The 12,681-nt window shown below is 42.6% G+C and overlaps 1 protein-coding gene across 5 annotated transcripts in view; it reads right to left on the reverse strand.

The window, feature by feature from the left end:
• The window catches only part of RC3H1 (ring finger and CCCH-type domains 1), a 73,277-nt gene extending 60,696 nt beyond the window's left edge, over positions 1-12,581 (reverse strand). For all 5 annotated transcript variants that reach the window (XM_066192256.1, XM_066192254.1, XM_066192253.1 and 2 more), the window contains exon 1: positions 12,382-12,581. The gene's annotated coding sequence lies outside the window, so the exon portion shown is untranslated. The remainder of the gene's footprint in view (positions 1-12,381) is intronic.
• Between the last annotated feature and the right edge of the window lie 100 nt (positions 12,582-12,681).

A 12,681-nucleotide genomic window follows, 5' to 3' on the forward strand; every position in this document is an offset into this window, starting at 1 on the left:
ACACAACCTAGTCTACACTACAGCTCTGGAGTGATCCAAGGTCAAGAGGCAGCTGGGGCAGAAATGGCACCGAGCCTGGAGAACTTCAGCTCTCTTGTTAACAACTGCAAAAGTAAAAAACTAGCCAGTTTTTTCAACACACTGTACAAGATTTTCGCCACACCTCCAACAGATTTGATGTTAAAATCCAAACACTATTCAGCACTGACAAACCTGCCCAAGACTTTTAGGCAGTGTTAAATTACTATTCACACAGGGCTTAAATTCTTTAAGTAGCAGCAGGAGAGGTCACACAACTGTTGCTGAAAAGCAGGTTAATTCAGGTACCTCTGACTCAGAATGTAATTGAGCCTTACTTGTTTTAAATGATACTGGCAGCCGGTGATTCAATTTGTAGCACTGCTAAAAAAAGCAGGTCCAGAGGCCAAAAATAGCCTTAGGGCAAGGTACTCCTTTTGAATTAGACTTTTCATGCAACCTTCAATTATGTGAAAAAAAAAAAACCCCATCCTTAAATATTTTGCAACCTTGGTTTCAGTCTCACCTTCTAGATTTATAAAAATAGAATCTTTTCTTTACAACTTGACAACACCATTAAAAGTTGTGTTAGTTTAACACAATCTGGCTTTCAGTGGGGGCGGAGGAAGCCACAGAGGCGGCTTCTGAAAGAGAAGCTCCTCGAAATTTCTACTCTGTCCAGCAAAGCCAATCCCTAAGGGCTCTGGAGATGGATGTATTGGCTGGCCCAATTAAAGAAGTTAGAAATGCCTCTGTGATGACAAATTTAAAAAGGAGAAGAAGAAATGTGATTTGTCTTTGCTCTGCCTCACCCAGGGGTGGTAAGGGCCCCTTCCCAGTGTGACCATTAGGGCCATGCTGCCAGGGGGCCCACCTTGGTGCCACAAGCAGCCACAGAGCCGAAACCACGCGGCCAGGGGCAGTGCTGGGAGCACCCATGCAGCCGGGGGCAGCATGGCCGAAATGGGCACCATATGGTCGCTGCCATTTGGGCATGGCCGGCAGTGAATGTTGCCTGCTCAGCCCCTTTAGCCGGCCGTGCTGCCAGCACAAGGGCAGAAGTGGCAGCAGATTTTCCCTCTCGGTGCCCCTCACGAGGAGGCGCACGGAGCCGGCAGCTCGCGCCATGGCCACATGAGCAGACCAGCTGTGAGGGGCATGGCCAGCAATTCCCCATGCGCTCCCCGGATGGAATCAGACCTTCAGCACTGGGGAACTCTCTATAAAAACTTTTCAGTTGATAGACTTTGAGAACAAACAAACCTACAGACACCAATTCTCTCCCGAGTCAGAAAAAAGGAAAAGGTGAAGACGTGTGAGGAGAACAACATGGCGACACTAAGGTGAGTGAAAAGGAGGGAAGGGGAGGAGGGAAGTGCTCCAGGCACATCTCGGAGCCGAGATTCTGCAGCAAGCTGTGGTGAGGACCATAATACAACAAACTGTGTCCCTGTAATTCATGAAGTGCATGGGAGATGCAGAATTCACCCACAGCCCATGAAAAAAGGGTGTTCACACCGGAGCATGTGGATGCCGACAAAGCTGTGATATAGTGAGAAACTTGAACAGAGAGAACCCTTCCTTCCAGAGACAGATGAAGAGTACCCTTGCTTTTATACTAGAACAGCTCATCCTTATAAACTACACCCCACGAACTAAAAAGCCCACGGAAACAGTTGTGGGAAGACTGCTTTGGCCGTGGGAGGGAGTCCCCTTGCAGCAGGTTGGGCAGGACTGCAACTTGTGACAATGAGAACCACGTTTGTAAAGTTCAGAGAACTGTCTCCCGTGGGAAGGACCCCACAGCATAACAGAAGAGACTCCTTCCCCTAAAGGAACTGAAGAAAAGATTTTTAGAACTGACAAACTGACTACAAACCCCATGTTTTGTCCCCCTGTGCTGACAGTGAAGGGAAAAGAAGGGCTGGGGTGGGGACGTGTACTAAAGATTTATTTTAGTTTTCATTATCCTCTTTTACTTCCATTAATAATTTTTTCTTTATATCTTTCAATTTTTGAGCCTGTTTTGCCCGTAAGAGTGTTTTCTCCTAATCCTTATCTCACCGCATGAGCCTTTTAGTTGTTCTTTACCCTTCCACTGCTCAACTACAGCAGAGGAGATTAAGTGAATAGTTTCTTTTGGGTTTTTTTTTTGTGGGTACCTGGCTTCTAGCCAGTGTCAAACCCATGACAAAAGTACCCATAGTTTTAGTGAGTGGAAACAAAAGGCTCAAATCTCAGGGTTTCCATTAAACACCTACTCTTAAACCAGTAACAAACATTTCAAGCTTAACCACAAAAATGAAAGCTGTTGCCTTACATTTCTTTTTTTAATAGAGCAAACAACATAAGCTAGTCATGTGTAAGAGAAAAAATCCAACCCCCAACATCTCACTGATCCTCCTATCAGTAATGGATAAGAGGTATATTTATTTTTCACAGGAGCCTGAATTCAGCTGGGAAAAAGAATATCCTACATTCTCTTATAAGGAGGTTTTGAATTATAACCCTAGTTATAGAAGTTTAAAGTTACATAACTTGAAAATCATTCAATCAAGAAGGCAAAATGCAATAATCCTGGGAGTAATCTACTAAAAATCCAGTGCCAACTTGATGAATTTTGCTGCTTATGAACTTGTAAAAACAGTTCTCCTCCAAACAGGGAATCTTGTCTTTTAAAAGAAAGTCCTCTTACTTACTGCTTACTTTGCATGAGACTTATTCTAAATGGAGCAGTCCACAAAGAAGAATTTTTCTCACACTTTGAAGACATATTCATATCTAAAAACATATTACTACTATTTTATTGCAGTAGCAACAACCAGAAAGATGTAAAATAAAAAATACATGGGATACAATCTCACAAACTCTCTCATTAACTACTGCCAGAGTTGTGATAAGAAAAAGTACACAGATCTCCACAGCACACTGAACCAGTTTAACTTCTTAAAAGCAAAGGGTAAACTTGCACTAGTAAACTTTATTCACAGAAATTTAGACTACCCTCAAGGAAAACTAAGATACTGGTCTAGATAAGGCTTATCTAGTCTGGTATCTTAAGATAAGACTGAAATATGCTCAGAAAGAAAGTAACAGTAGCTGCAAAATCAAGCAACTCTGCAGTTCATTTGGGTGATTTAATTTCCATTAACCACCTCCTTGAAGCAGTGACAGCTCACCATGAGCTTTTAACAGGCATTGTCCCAGACTGCTGAGAGTACCAGTGTCTGAGCCTTTAGACCCCCTGACTGCAGTGCTGTTTTGCATAGTACCCTGACAGTACATCTCATCCATGTTTTACAGTTACAACACACATGGACTACTCAGAAAGAGCCTTCCATTTTTCACATTTCCTACTTTTAAGAATCTTAAAAATAGAACTTAACTGCTTACTGCACCACTGTTGCTGCAGTCCAAGCCATGACAAATGACAAGCCAGCCATGTACAGCCAATATTTGCATGATTTAAATTTCCTCAGACTTGCGTTGTGTAAGTCTGGCTAAACAGTAGGTATCCAAATATATGATAAGGTGTAGGAAAGGAAAACTAGGCACTGACACTCTCTTACCATGCAAGCAGTCCCTTTACACATTCCTGTATTCAGCCACTTGTTGTTTTTGGAATTAAAGCAATGACAGTAAGCTAAAATCTAACGACAAACAATTCAAAAGAGAAAATTCTAAAAATGGGTAAGCCAAAGGCACTGTAACAGCACTAGTGAAGCCCTCATAACTGCACTGGGAATCATTCAGCATGCAAAACCTTACACACAAAGAACAAAGTATTCAAATGTATTTATTAGCATACTGGAGTCACTGGATTTCCACAGGCTTACTGTCAATTTTCATTCTGTAAAGCCAACTCACACAGCAGCTTGTCACATCAACATCACTGCTATTCCCACCTCTCAAAAGCTACACCAAGGCACTGAAATTACATCAATGAATTATCAGATGTGCTTGAAGGGAAGGACTGCTGTCACTCACTTCCCCTTCCTGAAGGCTCCCAATTACTGTCATCTGAACTGGTAAACAAGCCAGGGCTTTTTCCCCCACCCCCCTCTCCTGGGGAAGGACAAGTCACATTTTTATTTAGCAGGTATTACTCACAGGAAGACACTGTAGAATGTTGGGGTTTGGTGTTTTGGTTTTTTTTTTCAATCGATATTTTAGCTAAAATATACCTGTGACTGTTTTAATACCTGGTGAGTAATCCTGACTCCACACCCCTCTCCGCTCCTGCAGTGCCTAATGTGACAGCCACAGCATCACATCCTCAAATGCCAATAGCAAGGATTTCCTCCTGTATGTCCTGAAATCACCTACAGCATGGCCAAGCTTCAATCTGACAGAGCTCAAGTTCTATTCTCAACCGGCCTAGTGAACCTAAAAATTCACATAAAAACTGCCGTGAGCATACAGTTCTCCTCAGAAACGCACCCACAGGCAGCCCTACCCAGCCCTTGAGTGCTATTTTGTTACAAGCATTTGACAGAAAAGTTCCACTATGAAGGGAGTGACCAGAAAAGCCTTCTCCAGGTCTCTGTTTGCTGAAGTCACCTAAATCCTCAGATTTACACAAAATCAGGAGGGAAATGTGCATTCCCATGAACTACACTGCAGATGTTGACACTTCAGTTACTCTGCCTTAACTCATGAATTTCGAATACTCCAGGTAAAGGAATGAATGCTAATAGGAAACCCCCCCCCAAACAAACAAACAAACAAATACCCCCCAAAAAAACCCCAAAACAAAAAGCCCCTGAAAGCTACTTGCCAGTGTTGATACCACCCTATTAGTCTTTTTTTTTTTTTTTTCCTTTTAGCAAACAGACCTGAGAAAGAATATCATGCATTAAGGACACATTACAATTTTGCCATGTTTCCCCCCACTAAGAATATATTCTGCAAAAATCACACTGCTCAGAGAGAAGGTAAGTCTTAAGTCTAGGAATAATTAGAGAAAAGGGCTAAATTTAGTACAAGTATAATTTAAGGAATTTTTTTTTTGATTTGCAACCAACTGGGCTGTGTCTTTTTGCTTTGTGGTTAAGGTGTTTGAGAGCTTTGTGCACAGCCTTTCACTTTATTATTTTAATAAAAGTAAGAAGTACCTTGCACTCCAACAGAACCTTTATGCCTACAGACAGGGCACCAGTAAAATGCTAAGCAGCATCACTGAAGAGAAGACTGAGCAGCTCAGTTTCCCAAAGCATTTTGGCACAATTTAGAACTGATATTATTCTGATACCTCCACTCTCACACTGTTATCAACAGGGAGCCTCCTCGAAAAAACCAGAGATGGGATGATTTAGAGGGTTTCCAGACACAGCCAACCCTTACTTTGAGTTTTTCTGTGCACTGAAATTATTCACGTCCCTAAAGATTCTTAACACAAATACATCCTTAAAATGGAATAAAACGTTCAGGAGACGAAACCAGATGCAACCAAAGTGAGACATCTTCAAACCAAGAAGATGGTTTTGTATAAACTACATAACAGTGGACAAGCAGCATTAAAAGGTAGCATGCAAGAGGTATCTTCAGCTAGCATGATTTAATACAGCACCAAGTACAGGAAACCAATAATCCACACACACAGCAGCAAAGCCAGAAGACAGTCCTGCTGGCTCACATCTCTTCAGTAGAACCTGACAATAGCTGGCAACAAATCAGTTACATTCTAAATAGTCTGGTCTAGTCCAAGCAACCCAAGTTTAAGCAGTTCTCACCCTCCTGAATAACATTTTCTCTCCAATGTTATGATTCACTTACAGAGAAGTTACAGTGCCAAGGCTTCTATCCATAAGGCCTGGTTTAAACAACAAAGACTAAATTTAAAATTGACTATAGGTTTTTGCAGCACTACTAAAGCCTCCTTTTTAATTAATTCTCCAGGAGGCCTTCTCACACAATTCAATGGCAGAATGACTCATAAAACAGGAAGGACAGCCTCGGCTGTTGCCTTGAGTTTAACTAACCCAGTCCATCTCATCAGGGCAGTTTAGCCTAACTTCTTTTTATCTTTCTCCATCTCTCCTTTCAAATTTACACCAACAAAGTTGTCACAATGCTCCCTCACTTCTCATCAGTTCCAGAGGAAGCAGTGATGTTTTGGGAGTCCTCAGTGAAGTCCAGGAATAGAGAGCACCACAGGCTGCTCCATTATCCAAACCAGCCATCCTGCAAGACTGAAATAAAGCAATGAAGCTAAGGGGCAATAAGCCGTCTCAGGTACCTGCGTTAGGTGGCTGGATTGATGAGTGGCTCAGACCAGAACAAAGTTTATTAAAAAAAATAATTAGAAGAAAACCAGAGAAAACCAGAGAATGAAAGATCATTAAAGAGAACAGGAGAGGTAAAGATAACCATACATCCAGGAAAATAAAAATCCTACAAAGAAAACAGAACATTCTAGTAAGCAAAGAGATAAAGGCTTGTCAGAGAAAAGTTACTTCAGGTCTGGAAAGGTACATCAGAGAGTGGTATTTCCTTTGCAATTGCTTTAGTAATTTGTGAGACTTTGCCCTGTTCTCATCTATTTTTTATCCAAAATCCACATCCCCCCTACAAAGCAAGCGAGACCAAGAATCACTGTCCTTCAGAGCTGCTAAATAAGAGCAAGCCATTTTCCAACTTCCAGAACTTTCTGGATTTTGTCTACCCATACAATAATTAACAACAATGTGGGTGACCAGTGACAATTTCTGTATGATGATAAACAGCTATTTATAAAGATCCTTCAAATGTGATTAATTAGTTCTGTTTACATCAGGGGGCTGCTGATTTGGTATGAAGCCCCTCAGACACACCTAGAACCAACTGCCCAGATGTTAAACAAACAATTGCTTCAGCAGAGCTCAAGAATTACATATACAACATCTCACATGGCTGTGAAGATTTTTCATTTGTAGAGGGTGAAGGCTGAGACCTGCTTCACAATTCCTGCTCTTTCTTCCATGAATAGATTGTAACACAGGACAGCATATTGCTGTTTCCTATCTGTGGCACAAACCCCAGGCTTGATCTTTGTACAATGAAATCAGAATTTTAAATTGTGACACACCACAAACAGAGATGATTGCTTCACTGGAATCATGAGCAGACTTTTCAAAATTTCATTAGCATAATGTTCACTTATAAAGGCAGGGGAACTTTTTCTGAGCCTCCCAGAGAACAGCCTATATCCAGATTTAATTATCATTAGGCCTGCATAACTGCCAGAATCATTAATGATCATAAAATAATGTTTATGCAACACGCCATGATTCAGAAATGCCACACAAGCTAATCAAATTCACTCTCTACTGTTGCTTCACAATTTAGTTTCCATTAATTTCAGGGTCTCTCCTTCAGCTCTTGCATCTTAGCACAGAATTTTTAAAAAACCCCCAGGACAAAACGCTTCGGTCTTGCTGTACAGTGAGTGGCTGGATAATGAAGTCCTTACAGTTCCATTTGTTGGTACAGCTCTAACATCCAATAGTACCTGAAGGACTTCCATTCTAAAGTGGTAACAAAGGCATGGGAGGTGGAAGGAGAAGAAACTGAAAGAATGTGACTTACAGGCAAAGTAAGTCAACAGTAAGAGTTTTATTTCAGCCACTTTTGAAGGGCATTTCTATTACACAGTCACTGTAGTAAGACACAGAGAAGTTACTAATTCAAACACAGTTGCTACAAAAAGTGAAGAGTGCTAAGTCATTATGAGTAACGTTTACTCTGAAAACAAAGCCTGGAGAAAGTTAAATGCTAGCCAACACTGGGAGTGTTCCACAGAACTCGGCTGATTAACAAGCAGGTAATTAAGACCATCCTCTGTGGTGTGAATTTCAATTCATTCACTTTACAATATCTTCCCTAAACCTTACTCCTTTTGCCCTAAAGGTAGCACCTAATTTTGAGCTGGAGACCAACGCTGGCTGACACAATTTATCAAAAATATTTAGCTTCAAGTCTCTGAAAATCTCTAATTCACAGCAAAGAGATGAGATTCCTGCTGCTCTAGTAGATGTCTCTTTTGTAAACAATAAGGAAGTTAAAAGTTGAAAACCCTTCCAACTTGTTCACCATTTGAATCAAAGTAATTCCTCAAAATGAGTTGAGGAGAAAGTGCTGAGAAGACCTTTAGATCCAGGCTACAAACATTCCTGCTCCATCAGCTGAGCAACCAGCATTTTGTCAACAACAACAGGCTTAAAAACAACCATACCTCAATCTTCAAAGCTTATCCTGACAGCATCTAATAAACACAGAAGCATCCTGAAAAATAATTACATTTGGAATGTCCAGATTTTAATGCAACAGCCTGCATTGAAAGAGTATTAAATTAGATAACCCAAAAAAACACCTATTGAACTGGAATAGTAGAGAGATGAGACCAACCAGACTTCCCATGTTAAAACAAAACAAAAAAAAACCTAAAAGAAATAAGGAACCACCTGTGCAATCTCATTTTCCCAGCCTAGCACATTTCAGCTGCACCAAACACTTTGTTTCTTCAGTTGTCTTGTAGCTGAAGCAGTCCTGTCTCAGACCAATACAACATGCACACCACAAACACCAGAAATTCTGTAACTGAAAATTAATACTTTAAAAAGTGGTTTGGCAAGCAATCTGTAGTAAAAGGTCTCTACAGCAAGAGGCAAGAACAGCATGACCTTATGGTGGTTTTAGTGACCATGGCCGGAAGGTAAAACTGTCAAAAAATCCACCAGCTTGTGTAATATTGAATTCCAGGCTCACCCCAGTATTCCCTGACACATTCTCTTCTGTGTTTTTTGTATCAAACGACATGGCAACTCTGTCACAATCTATGCGAAGCAAGTGAAAGATCTCTTCCTCCAGCAACACTTCCACTACTTCTCAGTTTAACTGCGTATCTTTTTCTTATGTACATTTCTTAGGTAGCAGAATGAGAAAAAAAGAATCCTTTTGTGTGCCAAAACAATCTTCTTGCTACTACCTCTGACAATACTAATTGACAGCAAATTATTTCCAATTCTTGCTAGTTCTATCACCAAAATCTCTTTCTTCTCCAGCTGATAGCACCAAATATGTTGCTACCAGGCAGTAATAAGAAAGCTGTTTCCTCAAGCACTCTAACCAGAAATTATTTTTATATCAGTAAAATCTATTTATAATAAGCCATCAGGACTTTTGCACCTTCTTGCCCATTTAACACTTCCACAAATAAAAAACCTCATTAGGAAATCAGTTAACACTTAGAAACCTAATACCATTTCAACGTTAACCCTACTGGTAATGAAGAAAATGAGACTGATGCAAAAGGGAATTAGCAAGAGATGCACTTCTGAAGTAAAACAAGTGGTCAGACTCAGTGATGGGAAGTGCACCTAAGTCCAGGCACACTGTGGAATCTGTGCACAGAAAAGAAAGGAATACAGCCGAAGGAAACATTTGTGGCTTTCCTTCTCAGCTAGCAGAGTCCCCAAGCTTCAGACCACATTACTGTAACAGAGCCTACGTGAATCTTGAAGGTCACACTGAAATTTCAGTTGGTGCAGTGTTTATATAATAATCCTTCACAATAGGAGCATATTATATCTTTATTCTTGTATGATAGTGGTTTCCCATTCCTTACCTAGCACAGGTTAAGATATTAATTTCCAAATAGTGATTCCCCCATGGTTTATTTGTCATGTACTTTAAGTCAGATTTGTTTTTCTGGCCCACCAGCCAATGTTACTTGGGATGCTCCAGCAACCAACCACCTGATTTACTGGGTGTGGGAAAAACCACCACAAAACCACACAGATTTTCATCTGCAAAATGATCCAGTGAATCCACAGGGGAGAGAAGAATTTTAAACAATGAGTAGGCTTTGCAAAAAATTACGAAGTTTTATAAAAGTCACCTGCTTAAAAGATACCTTATAGTGGCTTCTGCATCACTGTTCTGAGATTCTTGGGAAGGTTGGGAACCTACATGCAGATGAGTTCTTTCCTTTTAATTCAGCTTTCCATGTCATACCACTGGAAAGCTACAACTCGACAAGTTCTTTCAAATGGATGAAACTTTTTTCCCCACGTATCCAGCATATAAACTATAATTCTTGGTGCAAAATGAAAAAAAAAAGGCAATTATCCTTCATATCACTACACATTACAGACTGGGAAAGGTGAATTCCTAAGTATCATGAAACATCCTTTTATAGCACTGGTTAGTTAAGAGATAGAGACCCGAATTTAATGGGATGTCAGGTTTTGCCATCACCATCAAAGGTGGCCAGCATCAGTGTCACACGAGACTTCTGAACCATGTACAAAGTAATTAAAGCATTATTTCAATACACACTCACTGAATCCCAACTTCTGTGATGCTTAATTCAACAAGATTGATAATGGCTCCACCCAGACTGCTGGTGAATCATTCCCAACACGTCACAAGTTTCCAAAAGCATTCCTGCTCATTTCTCTTCATCTGCTTTGGCATGAGCACTTTTATATAAAAATACTCATCTCAAGATGCCCCTAAATTAAACTCTGTGATATTAATGTCTGCAGTTTCCAGATTCATACGTTCATCTGCTCACTGGAACGTTCATTTAAAAAATTATCAGCATACAACAATCCCGTCAGAAATTTCTAAAATATTTCGCTTTAAACCAACCTGGTTTGGATACAAAGCTGACAAAAACCCTCACAAAAATAAACAACAAACCACCAGCAACCATACAAGTTACTTCCCACTTATTCGCTGAAGGTTCCTGCTGCTCACAAGTGATTGACAAACTCAAGTCTCTGGTTGTCAAAACAGACTGCTCTGATGGTACCTGCCTTTTCTAAATTTGCCTCCAAGCAGCCTGTCAGGCTGTCTGCTTTGACAGACCCTTTTCTAGGACAGGAAGGCAAAGCCATAAGCTATCTCTGGGAAAGGAAAAGGTGCCTGATAACGTCTGCTTCTATTTATGTTAGTGGGAAGTATAATTTCATTATCAGCACTGTGTATTAATGCATTGAAGAAAGCCATGGTGCTCCTGATGAAGCTTAGAAATTATATGTACAATAATGTAGAAACTGCTCCTGAGCACAGGTTATTTTAAAAGCCATGAAGTCCCATATTAGCTTCATTGACTTCAAATGCAGCAATACAGACACTTACAGCTGACAAAGTCAACCACCTCCACATCCTTAGAAGCCTGGAAGAAGCAAGGAAAGGTAAGTTTAGGAATACATTAACTTCTGCCTCATAGTATTCCTGTGCTATCTCACAATTCTATAGCCAAATAATGTGACTAGAGTATAAATGCTGAATTTAACAGCTGCATTTATCTTCCAGCAGTCATTAAATGACAGCATTACCACGCCAGTTACAATGATTAAAGCAGCTTAGCCACAATCCAGGTTACTTTGAACCTTTTAATAATTTTTGCACATTTCCTTTTTTTCCCCCCGCTTCAGCCATTTTCAATATGGCAAAAAACACACAGAAAACCATAGCTTCTGCTGGAGGAAGAAATGGTTTGTCGCTCGTACTTGACTTACATGTATAAAAATAAGAGGTACGCTCTGGACAAAAAAGGCATGCAAAGATAAACAAAACATTCCCAGTTCCTAGGAAAAAAACCCCGAACCTGCCTCAGTTCCCTGCTTTAAAACAAGCCGGAGCTCACAATGGCTTTTGAGGACAAAACCTGACACCAGGCCGTTCCCAGGCATCAATCCCAGCTACACCAACACCGCACCCCCGGCACGAAACCCTACCCACTCTGTGGGTGTAATCCAACAGCCAAAACAATGCCAGGGTGGAAAAACTAGTGCAAGTCGGGGAGATCCTGTGCGGTTTCACCATGGTTTGTCCCCACGCAGAGGGAGCCGCGGCCACCTCGCTCTTCCCTTAGGCACGACAGACAAAAGAGCCACAACCCAGGGCGGAGAGGTGTCCCGGGGACGGCTAGGGCTCTGTCATCATTTTCTCGCCGTCTCTGCTGTTCAACGCGACACAGGAACGAGTTTTCTCACGCGGAGGGAGGCAAAGCTCCCGGAAAAAAACAACAGCAGGCAGAGGGGACGCACAAAAGGCGCCTGTCCCTCGGCCGCCGCAGCCTGAGGTGATGCCGCCTCTCCCCACCCCCCGCCGGACCCAGTCCCTCTCCGCCTCCCCCCGTCGGGCACGGCGACCCGCGGTCCCTCCCTGCCTGCTCGACGCGTTCGGAAACCGAGCCCGGCAGGCGCCTGAGGCCTGGCGAGGCACAAAGTCACAGAATTGTTAGAAGTAGAAAGCACCTCCGGAGATCGTCTCGTCCCAGCGCCCGCCCCTCCGCCTCCTTCCTCGGCAAGGCGGGCAGAGCTCTCCCGCCCTATTGTTCCCCGCACCCCGCGGCGGAGGCAGCGCACTCACCACGCGGGCCGGGCTCCCTGCAGCGCCCACCGGCCCCCTCAGCTCCGGCACACCGGGGCTGCCACCGCGCCCTGCTGCTGCTCCTCCGGTAGTACCCGCGGGCCCCGGGGCAGCGCCGCCATCGCCCGCCGCCACCCCGCTGCCACTCCGGCAGCGGCCATCTTGTGCGTCGACCGCTCCTCTCACCGCCCACCTCCCTCGCTCGCTCCCTCCCTTCTCTCTCTCTCCCTCTCCGCACCACCCGCCCCTTCCTGCGCCCGCCTTCCACCGCAGCCGGGACGGGACGGGACGGGGAGAAAG

This window comes from Chamaea fasciata, unplaced genomic scaffold (assembly GCF_029207755.1).
Source record: "Chamaea fasciata isolate MVZ Bird 193981 ecotype frontalis unplaced genomic scaffold, bChaFas1.0.hap1 SCAF_10, whole genome shotgun sequence".
Taxonomy (NCBI): Eukaryota; Metazoa; Chordata; class Aves; order Passeriformes; family Sylviidae; genus Chamaea; species Chamaea fasciata.